Consider the following 14,743-nt stretch of genomic DNA (forward strand, 5'->3'; position numbering starts at 1 on the left):
GTACAAAAAAGATCTTCACAACCCAGATAATCATGATGATGTGATCACTAATCTAGAGCCAGACATCTTGGAATGTGAAGTCAAGTGGGCCTTAGAAAGCATCACTACACAAGTTGGAATCAAGATTGCCAGGAGAAATATCAAAAACCTCAGATATGCAGATGACACCACTCTTATGGCAGAAAGTGAAGAGGAACTAAAAAGCCTCTTGATGAAAGTGAAAGTGGAGAGCATAAAAGTTGGCTTAAAGCTCAACACTCAGAAAACGAAGATCATGGCATCTGGTCCCATCACTTCATGGGAAATAGATGGGGAAACAGTCACTGCAGATGGTGACTGCAGCCATGAAATTAAAAGATGCTTACTCCTTGGAAGAAAAGTTATGACCAACCTAGATAGTATATTCAAAAGCAGAGACATTACTTTGCCGACTAAGGTCCATCTAGTCAAGGCTATGGTTTTTCCTGTGGTCATGTATGGATGTGAGAGTTGGACTGTAAAGAAGGCTGAGTGCTGAAGAATTGATGCTTTTGAACTGTGGTGTTTGAGAAGACTCTTGAGAGTCCCTTGGACTGCAAGGAGATCCAACCAGTCCATTCTGATGGAGATCAACCCTGGGATTTCTTTGGAAGGAATGAAGCTAAAGCTGAAGCTCTAGTACTTTGGTCACCTCATGCGAAGAGTTGACTCATTGGAAAAGACTCTGATGCTGGGAGGGATTGGGGGCAGGAGGAGAAAGGGACGACAGAGGATGAGATGGCTGGATGGCATCACGGACTCGATGGACATGAGTCTGAGTGAAATGCGGGAGATGGTGATGGACAGGGAGGCCTGGTGTGCTACAGTTCATGGGGTCGCAAAGAGTCGGACATGACTGAGCGACTGAACTAACTAACTTAAGTTCTTGAGAGGAAATGAGATCCAAACCACGACAGATGGGTTGACTTAAAGTAGTGGAAACAAATTTTCCACCATGAAAGAAAGAAGATAGGGAATGTGGGCATAGTTTCCATTGTTTTCAAATTTTATAAATGATCACAGAAAAATAGATACACAAAATAGCCCATTTTTCCTACATTTTAGTTTGTTCAAAATAACTATTATATACTATTTAAACAAGTGTAAAAGAAGAAGGAGACAAGGGTGTCACAGGATGAGATGGCTGGATGGTATAACCAATGCACTGGACATAAACTTGGGCAAACTTCAGGAGATGGTGAGGGACAAGGAGGCCTGGAGTTCTGCAGTCCATGGGGTCACAAAGAGTCAGACAACTGGGCGACTACAACAAAAACAAGTGTAGACATGTTCAAATTAGTTGCTTGTTTCAAGATGATTTAATAGCAAAATGAACTAAGTAGTTGTTGTTGTTTCATTACTAAGTCATGTCCAACTCTCTTGAGATCCTATGGATTGCAACCTGACAGGCTCCTCTGTCCAGAGCATTTCTCTGGCAAGAATACAGAAATGGGTTGCCATTGCCTTCTCCAAGGGATCTTCCTGACCCAGACATTGAACCGACGTCTCCCCCACTTGCAGGTAGATTCTTTACCACTGAGCTACCAGGGAAGCCCAGTTAGATAGTTGAGGGAGGAAAAGTGTTCTCTTTTACCTTCCAATGGTTGCCTTTATTTTTCATGAATATGGAAATTATAAAATGATTAGTCTATAAGCTTTTATAACATCCAAATGGAAGTGTTACTAAATGGGTGTCAAATACTCTTAAATAACACTTTTCATAACAATCACACCATAAAACACATCATTAAATAGAATAAGTTTTACTAATACAAAGAGAAAGCAAACACTGACAAGTTCCAGGGGAGCAAAGGTCAGTTGGTGTGGAAACCATGCTTTGGACTTCCTGACCTTTGTGTGTGTTAATATGGATATTTGCATTAGATCTACTCCAAAATAAAAATATTCAGTAATTTAGCTATAAAAGTAGCTCCATAGCAAAGAAGACAGTGCTGTATTGGGGGAACACAAAAAGAAACAGTAAAGACATTTTAAAAGCAGATATAATATCTTTAGAAATTTTCTCTAAGTATCATGCAGTCATTTGTCAGTTGCCTGAAATCCTGATATTTGTAAATGAATGTGATTATTTGCCCCATAGTACATCATGTTCTTATTAACAAAAGAGTGACTGTCTGATAAACAAAATTGCCTGATTTATTAAAATTTCAGAATAAGGATTGTCTGCATCGTTCCTGTTATTATAACACAAAGTACACTGCTAAAACAATCTTGTATTCTTTTGACTATTTAAAGAAATGTGTCTCCTACCCACACTGCATTTGAAAGCAAACTAATACCACCTTTAGAATTGATAAAATATGGGTACAAAAAAACTCCTATTATTAAACCAAGTAACATGTCATCTACTGATAATACTATCCAGATTAAATGGGCTCTTTCTCCACATGGTTATTACAATTTAAAATTTTCACCTTCCCTGTATTTTGATAGTATTTATCTTAGAGTCTCCATATGAACACAAGAAATACAAATGGAGCAAAATCTAAGCTCTGTAAAGCTAGAGGCCTTATATACTTTGTAGAATGTCTGGTACCAAACAGACAGTTAATAAATGATGAGTGTATAGATGAATGGATGGATGGATGGATGGAGAGCAGGTTAAAAGATGCTAATAAATTTAGCCATATGGTAAAAACAGTTTATAAATACTTTCTTCCACTATTACCACTATTCAACATAGTATTAGAAATCTTAGCCACAGCAACCAGACAAGAACAAGAAATAATCCAAATTGAAAGGTAAGAGATCAAATTGTCACTATCCGCAGATGACAAGGTACTCTATATAGAAAACCCTATGACAGTTTTCACAGAACTAGAATGGATAATCTTAAATTTTATATAGAACCATAAAAGACCCAGAATTGCCAAAGCAACCCTGAGGGAAAAGAACAAAGCAAGAGGCACAATCCTCTTAGACTTCAGACAATACTACAAAACTACAGTAACGAAAACAGCATGGTACCAGCACAAAAGGAGACAATAGGTAAATGGGACAGAATGGAGAACCCTAAAATAAACCCACATATCTACAGTCAATTAGTCTAGAACAAAGGAGGCAAGAATGTACAATGGAGAAAAAACAATCTCTTCAGCAAATGGTACTGAGAAAGCTGGAAAGTTGCATGTAAATCAATGGAATCAGAACACTCAAATAATATACAAAAATAAACTCAAAATGCCTTAAAGACCTAAATATAAAACATTACACCTTAATCCTCCTAGAAGAGAACATAGGCAAAACATTCTCAGACTTAAATAGTTAGCAATATTTTCTTAGATCAATCTCTCAAGGCAAAAAATAAATAGATAAAAGCAAAAATAAACAAATGGGACTTAAAAGCTTTTTCACAGCAAAGCAAACTATCAACAAAACGAAAGGACAACCTTCAAGATGGAAGAAAGTGTTGGTCGCTCAGTCATGTCCAACTCTTTGCGACCCTGTGGACTGTAGCCCACCAGGCTCCTCTGTCCATGGGATTTCCCAGGTGAGAATACTGGAGTGGACTGCAATGTCCTTCTCCAGGGGATCTTCCCAATCCAAGTCAAACCCAGGTCTCCCATATTGCAGACAGGCTCTTTACTGCCTGAGGCACTAGGAGAAAATATCTGCAAATGATGTGACGGACAAAGCGTTAATACCCCCAAATACATAAACAACTCATAGAACTCAGTATCACAAACAGAACCCAGTCCAAAAATGGGAGAAGACCTAAACAATATATTTTCTTTCCAAAGAAAACATATGAATGGCTAACAGGCACATGAAAATATGCTTAACATTGCTAATTATTAGAGAAATGCAAATCAAAACTGCAATGAGATATCACCTCAAACCAGTCAGAATGTCTATCATCAAAAATCTACAAGTAATAAAAGCTGAAGGGGATGTGGAGAAAAGGGAACCTTCTTACACTATTGGTGGGGATGTACTATGGAGATTACTTTAAAAAACACTAAAATTAGAGCTAGTTTGGTCCAGCTATTGCACTTCTGAGTACACATTCAGAAAAGATAAAAAAGTTAATTCAAAAAAAAATGCATGCACCCCAATGTTCATACCAACACTATTTATATTAACCAAGACATGGAAACAACCTACATGCCCATCAACAAATGATTGTCTTAAGAAGACAATAATGCAAAAACTCAATCATAGAAAATAGTGAAATATTAACATTTGCAGCAATATGGATGGACCTAGATAATATCATACTAAGTGAAGTATTTTAGAGAAAGGAAAACATTATATGATACCACTTATTTGTGGAATCTAAAAAACAATACAGATCAATCTATATAGAAAACATAAACAGACTCACAAAGAACACAAATTTTTGGTTACCAAAGAGAAAAGGAATTAGTAAGGGGGGGGGTGGACAAGATAAATTAGGAATATTGAGATTAAGAGATAAAAGCCATTGTACATAAACTAGATAAGAAAAAAGGACTTACTGTATAAAAATGAGAGCTATATTCAATATCTTAACCAAGAATGGAAAATAATCTCAAATATATATGTGTCTGTATACACACACATATATATATACACACACTTAAAACTGAATCACTTTGCTGTACACCTAACTAACACAATATTGTAAGTCAACCATATTTCAATAAAAAATAAATATGTTTTCTTATCAGGTGAGAAAAATAACGCATATACAAGATTCTCAACAACTAGCCACAATCCATAAAGCCACAGATAAGTGACAAGGAAGAGAAGTGAAGGCAAAGGAGAAAGGGAAAGGTATATCCATCTGAATGCAGAGTTCCAAAGAATAGCAAGGAGAGATAAGAAAGCCTTCTTCAGTGATCAATGCAAAGAAATCAAGGAAAACAATAGAATGGGAAAGACTAGAGATCTCTTCAAGAAAAGTAGAGATACCAAGGGAACATTTTATGTAAAGATGGGCACAATAAAGGACAGAAATGGTATGGACCTAACAGAAGCAGAAGATATTAAGAAGAGGTGGCAACAATACACAGAAGAATGATTCAAAAAAGATCTTCATGACCCAGATAACCATGATGGTGTGATCATTCACCTAGAGCCAGTAATCCTGGAGTGAGAAGTCAAGTGGACCTCAAGAAGTATCACTATGAACAAAGCTAGTGGAGGTGATGGAATTCCAGTTGAGCTATTTCAAATCCTAAAAGATGATGCTGGAAAAGTGCTGCACCCAATATGCCAGCAAATTTGGAAAACTCAGCAGTAGCCACAGGACTGGGAAAGGTCAGTTTTCATTCCAATCTCCAAAAAGGGTAAAGCTAAAGAATGCTCCAACTACCACACGATTGCTTCATCTCACACACTAGGAGAGAATGCTCAAAATTCTCCAAGCTAAGCTTCAGTGGTAAGTGAATCAAAAACTTTCAGATGTTCAAGCTGGATTTAGAAAAGGAAGAGGAACCAGAGATGAAATTGCCAGCATCTGTTAGATCATAGAAAAAGCAAGAGAGTTCCAGAAAAACATCTATTTCTGCTCTATTGACTGTGCCAAAGCCTTTGACTGTGTGGATCACAACAAACTGCAGAAAATCTTCAACAGATGGGAATATCAGACCACTTTACCTGCCTCCTGAGAAATCTGTATGCAGGTCAAGAAGCAACAGTTAGAACTGGACATGGAAAAATGGACCTATTCCAAATTGGGAAAGTGAAGTGAAGTCGCTCAGTTGTTTCTGACTCTTTGCGACCCCATGGACTATATCCTACCAGGCTCTTCTGTCCATGGGATTTTCCAGGTAATAGTACTGGAGTGGATTGCCATTTCCTTCTCCAGGGGATCTTCCCAACCCAGGGATCAAACCTGGGTCTCCCACATTGTAGACAGATGCTTAACCATCTGAGCCACCAGGGAAGGAGTATGTCAAAGCTGTATATTGTCACCCTGCTTATTTAACTTATATGCAGAGAACATCATGTGAAATATTGGACTGGAAGAAGCACAAGCTGGAATCAAGGTTGCCAGGAGAAATATCAATAACCTCAGATATGCAGATGACACCACCCTTAAAGTAAAGAACTAAAGAGCCTCTTGATGAAAGTGAAATAGGAGAATGAAAAAAGTTGGCTTAAAACTCAACATTCAAAAAACTAAGATCATGGCATCCAGTCCTGTCACTTCATGGCAAATAGATGGGGAAATAATGGAAACAGTGACAGACTTTATCTTCTTGAGCTCCAAAATCACTGCAGATGACTGCAGCTATGAAGTTAAAAGATGCTTGCTTCTTAGAAGAAAAGCTATGACAAACCTAGGAACCATATTAAAAAGCTGAGACATTACTTTGGTGACAAAGGTCCATCTAGTCAAAGCTATAGATTTTTCCAGTAGTCATGTATGGATGTGAGAATTGGACCATAAAGAGAGCTGAGCACCGAAGAACTGATGTTTTTGAATGGTGGTGTTGGAGAAGACTCTTGAGAGTCCCTTGGACTGCAAGGAGATCCAACCAGTCCATCCTAAAGGAGATCAGTCCTGGGTATTCATTGCAAGGACTGATACTGAAGCTGAAGCTCCAATACTTTGGCCACCTGATGTGAAGAGCCAACTCTTTAGAAAAGGCCCTGATGCTGGGAAAGACTGAAGGCAGGAGGAGAAGGGGACAGTGAAGACAGGATGGCTGGATGGCATCACCAACTTGATGGACATGCGTTTGAGCAAGCTCTGGGAGATGGTGAAGGCCAGGGAAGCCTGGCATGCTGCAGTCCATGGGATAGGAAGGAGTTGGACACAACTGGGCGACTGAACTGAAGTGCCAAATACTTTGATTCCATTAAAAAGTCCAGTCCTTCAATATCTTTCTACCCTCCACAAAGGATACACTCACTCTTTCCTGATCTAGTTATCACATACTCAAAAATAAAACAGATCTCAAAAACTAAACCAATGACACTATAGCTCAATTTTTCTCAGCTTTATTGATATAAAACATGTGTGTGTTTAAGGTATACAATATGATGATCTAAGTATATATTAAAAAACAACCAAAGTAAGGTTAGTTAACACCTCTATCCCCTCACCAAATTACCAGTTTTGTATGTGTAATGAGAGTACATTTAAGATGTACTCTCTTAGCAGCTTTCAAATATGTAGCAAAGTATTGTTAAGTATAGTCACTGTACATTAGATCTACAGAACTAATTCATCTTGTAGCTTGAAGTTTACATGCTTTGACTAACATCTCATTTCTCCCACTCCCTACCAGCCACCAACCTACTCTCAATTTCTATGATTTTAACATTTGGATTCCATATATAAGTGAAAACATACACTATTTGTTTTTCTCCATCTGATATTTTATTTACCATAATGCCCTCACGGTTCATCCATGTTGTCACAAATAGCTGGATTTCCTTCTTTTTATAGCTGAATAATATACCATCCTATATAAATACCACATTTTCTTTACCCATTCATCCATTGACAGACACTGAGATGGTTTCCACATCTCGGTTGTTGTAAATAATGCTGTAATCAATTTAAGACTTGATGAAGGCATCCCTGGTGGTTCAGATGATAAAAAAAAAATCCACCTGTCAATGTGGGAGATGCAAGAGATGCAGGTTCCACCCCTGGGTTGGGAAGATCCCCTGGAAAACGAAATGACAGCTGCTGCAGTATTCTTGCCTAGAAAGTTTCATGGACAGAGGAGCCTGTTGAACTACAGTCCTCATAGTCACAAAGAGTCAGAAATGACTGAGAATGTGCACGCACACATACACACACACAGACACACACACACCTGGAATTTACTCAGGATTTCAAAGCCAACACAAATACAATGGAATAGAGAATCAGAGAGGGATTCACAAAGGTCAGCATTCCCTAGAAAGACACCCTTGCTTATTTTAAATAACCTCAATAGTTCATATATTTGACAGCTTATATCTCTAAATTATAAATTGAGCAGACTCTTCGTAAAGAGAACTTCTCAGAGGTTGGGACTATGCCATTCCGCAGAGCTGTGTCCCAGAAGTCCACAAAAGCATTGCCATATACTAGATACTCAGTACATGTGTTTATTGGATGAATGAGTAAATGGAAGAAGGAAGGAAGGCATTCCTAGGCAACCTGGTAATCTAATGTTCTAATTTAAGGTATAGAGAGCAGATTATGCCAATTCCTCAGATGTTTAATTTTATATAGGAGTAACTCCCTCCCACCGAAAGTATTGTGAATAAGAATTCTGTTAAGACATAAGACTACAAATCCAAACAGCACCTGAAGACAGGAAAGACAGAGGAAAGTGTGAGAAAGAATGGAGGGAGAAAGGAAGAGAGAGGATGATATAATACAAAGGTTAGGGAGGGAAGGAATACAGCTATCGAATGTTGGATCAAGAGGATAGCACCTAAAAATCTATGCCCATAGATGAGGCAACAGGGAGACAGTTCTTTATTCTATTTTTCATTTCTCCTTCCATAGCAATTACAGCCTTAAACTTAGCCAAAGCTAAGTATGAAATACACAAGGAAAGTAATGACTCTGGGGCTATGAGTTAATAAAATTTTGGAATGAAAAAAATTAACAATGGCAGTCACAAGCACAAATGAAGCCAAGATCTAATTATACTGTACTTTCATGAATCCAAAAAACATTATGAAATATTTTTATAATCTACCAAATACCATGTTGTTTTTTTTTAATCTTCCCAGGGATTCCATAGACTTGCATAGAATTATCTCTTCAGTTAAATACACAGCACTCAAGAAGTGCTGGGATTCACATTCACATCATTGTTCCTGATATTATGGGGCCACTTCAAATGCTGGAAGCTCTTACTTTGCCAATATCTCTGCTTAGAAAGGTTTTGGTTATCAGCATTTCAATCGGCTCATTTTAATCAGTACTCCTACACTATTTGCCTGTACCTTACTGAGTCTTTTGACAAATGATTTATTCAATTTTCTTTATTCTTATTTTGGCAGCACTTTGAAAACTGAATGAAGGAAGAAAGAGGGCTCAGCAGGCATTGGACAACATGTCTCATTGTCAATGGAAATGCTAAATATACACACTGATTTCTGAAACAGCCCAGTATCTGAGCTAAGCTTCTAAAGAGAGATGTAACTGCATTATCAGTGTTCTTTCTTTCTGCTTGCCATCAAGCTATTGGTGATATAAACCGCAAATGGAGGATATAGTTATCTGAGAACCTGGGGCCCTACCTAGGTGGTACCTTATTTCTGCGGTCAGTCAAGATGGTTTGAACAATAACTGATTTCCTGAGTGATTGCTTTTCTATCCTATTTGATACATAGAAAAACAGGTAATATATGTATAGTTAGGAAGACTAATAATAGACGTGAACCATCACCTACTAAACCTATCATCAAGAACAAAAACATTATGACTGCTCTTAAAGCTATCTATTTTCCCAGTTTCCTTCCTTCTTCTCTTCCTCATCCAAAAGTAATCACTAACTTTTTCTTAAAAAGTAATTTTTGCAGCTATATATGTATTCCTAGCCAATGTACTAATTCAATTTGCTTGGTTTAAGCTTTACAAATATGGTATCACACTCTACACAATCTCTTGAAACTTGGGGTTTTTTTCACTCAACATTATGTTTCAAAGATATGTTTGTGTCATTGCACTCAACTGTAATTCATTCATTTTCAAGGTGAAATAATCCCTTGGGTGACTTGAGCAAAATACACTTATCCATTTTTGTCACTGGACATTTAGGTTGTTCCCAGGGATTTCTGTTTTTGTATTTTTGACATTTTAAATAATACAACTAGAAATATTCTTATACACGCTCCTGGTTCACATGTGTTAAGAGTTCCTCTGGAATTTATACATAAGAAAAGAATTGTTAGTCATAGGGAATGTATGTGTTTAACTTCACAAGATGATACTAAATTGTTTTCAAAAGTGTCTATCCTAATTTGCACCCCTATTAGCAGCACTGTTTGAGTTTCCATTACTCTACACTCTTGCCAACATTTGATATATTAATAGGAAAGCTTCTCTCTCTCTCTTTTTTTTTTTTTTTGCATTCTAGTGGGTTTAAAACAGTATCCATTTTGATCTTAATTTGTATTTCCTTATCATTACTTAAGGCCAAATTTTTATTGAGATATAGTTGACATATGGGCTTCTCTGATGGTTCAGATGGTAAAGAATCTGAAAGCAATGCAGGAGACCCAGGTTTGATCCCTGGGTCGGAAGATGCCCTAGAGAAAGGAATCGCAATCCACTCTAGTAGACTTGCCTGGAGAATCCCATGGCAGCAGAGGCTGGTGGGCTACAGTTCATGGGGGTCACAAAGAGTTGACTTTGTGACTCAGCAACTATCACACATAGCTGACATACAACATTTTATTAGCTGATATCTTTTTATATGATGCTTGTCTAACTTCATGATTTTCACTGATATTTATTACTTTCTGAATAAGTAATGGATGTTTAATGTTAGCATTCAGCATTATTCCTTTGTTTCCATCAGTGAGCCACCAAAAATCACGTTGTTGTTGTTTTTTTTCCACTGAACTAACCAGCCAGTATAGAAAGTTAAGCTGTCCATGTGATTACCAATTTCTGATCTGTTTTTATAAGAAGCATGTTGGATTTTCTTTTAAGAAGCTGTTGGTCACTTTTTGGTGTTGGTCATGATCTTTCTAAAATGTATGCCTACATATGTCTATTTGACTAAGAATATTTTCCCAAAAGCATTCTGTCTGTTTTCTAAACTGTGGAAAATTCTTAAAGAGATGAGGATACCAGACCACCTTACCTGCCTCCTGAGAAACCTGTATGCAGGCCAAGAACCAACAGTTAGAACTGGATGGTTCAAAATTGGGAAAGGAGAATTTCAAGGCTATATATTGTCACCCTGCTTATTTAACTTATATGTAGAGTACATTATTTAAAATGCCAGGCTGGATGACTCACAAGATGGAATCAAGATTGCTGGGAGAAATATCAACAGCTTAAGATATGCAAATGATACTACTCTAATGCCCAGAGAGTGAAGAGGAACTACAGAGTCTCTTGATGAGGGAGTGAAAAGTTGGCTTAAAACTCAACATTCAAAAAACTAAGATCATGGCATCCGGTCCCATCACATGGCAAATAGATGGGGAAACAGCGGAAACAGTGGCAAATTTTATATTCTTGGGCTCCAAAATGATTGTGGACAGTGACTGCAACCACAAAATTAAAAGACATTTGCTCCTTGGAAGAAAAGCTATGACAAACCTAGACAGCATATTAAAAAGCAGAGACATCACCTTGCTGACAAAGGTCTATATAATCAAAAGTATGGTTTTACCAGTAGCCATGTACAGATGTGAGAGCTGGACCATAAAGAAGACTGAGCACCAAAGAACTGATGCTTTCAAATTGTGGAGCTGGAGAACACTCTTGAGAGTCTCTTGGACTGCAAGGAGATCAAACCAGTCAGTCCTAAAGGAAATCACCCCTGAATATGCATTGGAAGGATTGATGCTGAAGCTGAGGCTCCAATACTTTGGCCATCTGATGCAAAGAGCTGATTCACTGGAAAAGACCTTGATGGTAGGAAAGATTGAGGGTAGGAGGAGAAGGGGACAACAGAAAATGAGATGGTTGGATGGCATCACCAACTCAATAGACATGAGTTTAAGCAAACTCCAGGAGATAGTGAAGTACAGGGAAGTCTGGTGTGTTTCAGTTCATGGGGTCCCAAAGAGTCAGACAAGATTTGGCAATTGAAGAAAAAAGAGCAATGCTGCCAAACTTGATCTGTTTTCTAACTTTCCACTCTTCAATTTCACTTTTTAAAATAGTTTTAAATTCTACTTTCCACTTTTGTAGTTAAAAAAACATTCTCTAAATTATATCATCACTTGCAAATTGTGGCAAAATAAGTACATGATATTCCTACAGCAGAAAAAGACATCTAAACAATGTAATTATAATGCAAAACCATGATTTTTTGCAAGAGGTCATCTGAAGAAAGTAGAAGTACTTGGCCTATAAAAAGTATTTTCTTAGATAAGATCAGAAGAAATACAATGAGATTTAAAGTTGAGTTGAAGGCACCATACCCATAAAACATTTTGAATTCATACAGCTTTGTGACTTATGTCTCCCACAGCACAAGAGACAATTTTAGATTGACAAACCACATCAGTTGATGATGATTGTACAGCTATGCATCCTCTCACAGATCTGCCATGATACATTTCTGATAATGGGATCTGTTTCTTTGAAAATCTTCATGCATAAGTATCAAATTTTACTTCTTTAATGTATATGATTACGATTCTAGAAAACACTTTTTTTACTTTTATAGCTCCTGTGACTACGGATAGGGTTTCCAGTTCTGCACCTGTGCCACTTAAGCTCTTTCACTGCAACCTACTGATTTAGCCACAGGCATTAACATTAAAGATTCTATATGTTCATGGTATGACACTGTAGGTATCTAACCTCTTGGTTACCTATGAAGTCTACGCTGTCTACAGTAACACAGTGTAAGAATTCTAGCCAAACTATGGAATCAAGGAAAACTTTATCACCTCAGTTAACAGCTTTATTGATACATTTATAAAATAACTGTCACAACCTTTAAAAATAAGATATTAATACCATGACTACTTTCTATCTGCCCAGCTACTCAAAGCTGGAGATTGCATACTATCAATGCTTAGTTCAAAAAAATAGCACATGAACCACTTCCTGTGCTAGAGTTAACCTTGCTCTCATCTTCTCAGCCTGTCTGTGGCATAAACACAACTGAGCCTACCTTTCATTTTGAAACACTCTGCCCTCTTCTATGAGTGACGCATTGAACACCTTCACACTCTTGATTCTCCTGCTACCTCCTGGCCTCTCATTCTCAGGGTGCTTAGCCTATACTTGCTCCTCAGGCTGACCTCTGAATGGTTACCACAATGTCTCACGGCTCTGTTGGAGCCTTCTTTGTCTGCAGTGTATCCCCAGATCACCTCATCAAGTCTCATGGCTTGAATATGATTTCCTCACTGTTTACAAAATTTTCCTCCAACCCTGACATCTTAACCTGAGGCAGACTTTCATATTCAAATAACAATTTATGAGATTCCCTGGCAGTCCAGGTGTTAGGACTCTGTGCTTTCAATGCTGAGGGCCTGGGTTCAAGCCCTGGTGAGGAAACTATTAAATGTTAATGATATTCTGCAAGTCTTGGTGGCATGGCCAAAAAGAAAAAGAAAATGTAGCATTTCCAAGTATATGACTAATGAATATCTCATACTTAAAAGATAGCGTCATGCATTTCCATTGTTCGCTCCCACTATTTCTCCTATTCTTCATTATACCACCATCTTGTCAAGAGAATAAATCAGAAGTCACCTATTATCCCTCCATTCCCAACTTTCAGCACATCCTGTACTCAATAGCTTAAATATACATTAAATCTACCTACTTCTTTCTCCCTCCATTCTTGTCCAAGTCTGACCTTCACTACTACAGTGGGGTACTATCTGACCTCTCTGCTTCCACTCTTTCACTGTAGAATTTTCTATCCTAATAATGTAAGAGCCATCATGCAAATTCCATTTTTACATGCAAATTTTACACTGGCTCACGTAACATCTGCCATGGTACTACCAATGTGCTGTTATTACTGAGAATAAATCCCAGCTCATGCTTGTGACCTCATAGGCTATGCATGATCTGGCCCATTCTACCTGTGCCATTTGATCTATTATATTTCTCCCTCTGACTTATCTCTTTCCTAAAAATTCTAAACTCAAATTTCAAACCAGTCAATCCTAAAGGAAATCAACCCTGAATATTCATTGGAAGAACTGATGCTGAAGCTCAAATACTTTGGCCACCTGATGTGAAGAGCCTACTCATTGGAAAAGGCCCTGATGCTGGGAAAGATTGAAGGCACAAGGAGAAGGGGATGACAGAGGATGAGATGGTTGGATGGCATTATCAACTCAAAGGACATGAGTTTGAGCAAGCTCCAGGAGATTGTGAAAGACAGGGAAGCCAGGTATGCAGCAGTTCAGGGGATTGCAAAGCATCAGACACAACTTAGTGACTGAATATACACACAAGTCCTCAAATCCCTTACATTGTCTAGTTCCTTTCCCTGAAAGTTTCTCTCATTCCCTCATTCTTCAGCTTTCTGTTCAAATTTAACCTTTTCCAAGAGGGTTACCACCTGTTATGTAAAGCTTAGTCCCCCGTTGATTTCTATCCAGTGAACATCACTATCAATAATAATATATTTGTGCATTTGTTTGTATATTTTATGATTCCTGCCACTAGCATCTAAGTTCCATATGAAGCATTTTTTCTGCCTTATTCACCACTGGGTTCCACATTACTCGGTCTAGAACAGTGACTGGCACATAATAAGCACTCAATAAATATTAATGAAAGAAAAAAAATTATAAAGCCCCTCCTTCTGATACCCATGAGCCATTCCCAAAAAAGGCCCTGAATTCTTTTTATTTTTATGTCAAATTGAACAGTCCTGGAGAAATGGCTTGATTTGTGTGCTATTCTCTAATTTTAAGAAACAGTGATTTTAAATCTCTACAGTTTCTCTGTACATCAACCATTATATGTGAGTCAAAAACACAACTGCACTCATGAAATTGAAAACTTCACATTTAATTTTACTTCTAAGGAAGTTTAAGATCAAAAGCTATTTTCTAAAACATCAACTGTAATTTACATTCATTCAATTACCTGCCTTTCAGA

Source organism: Oryx dammah, unplaced genomic scaffold (assembly GCF_014754425.2).
Source record: "Oryx dammah isolate SB20612 unplaced genomic scaffold, SCBI_Odam_1.1 HiC_scaffold_29, whole genome shotgun sequence".
Taxonomy (NCBI): Eukaryota; Metazoa; Chordata; class Mammalia; order Artiodactyla; family Bovidae; genus Oryx; species Oryx dammah.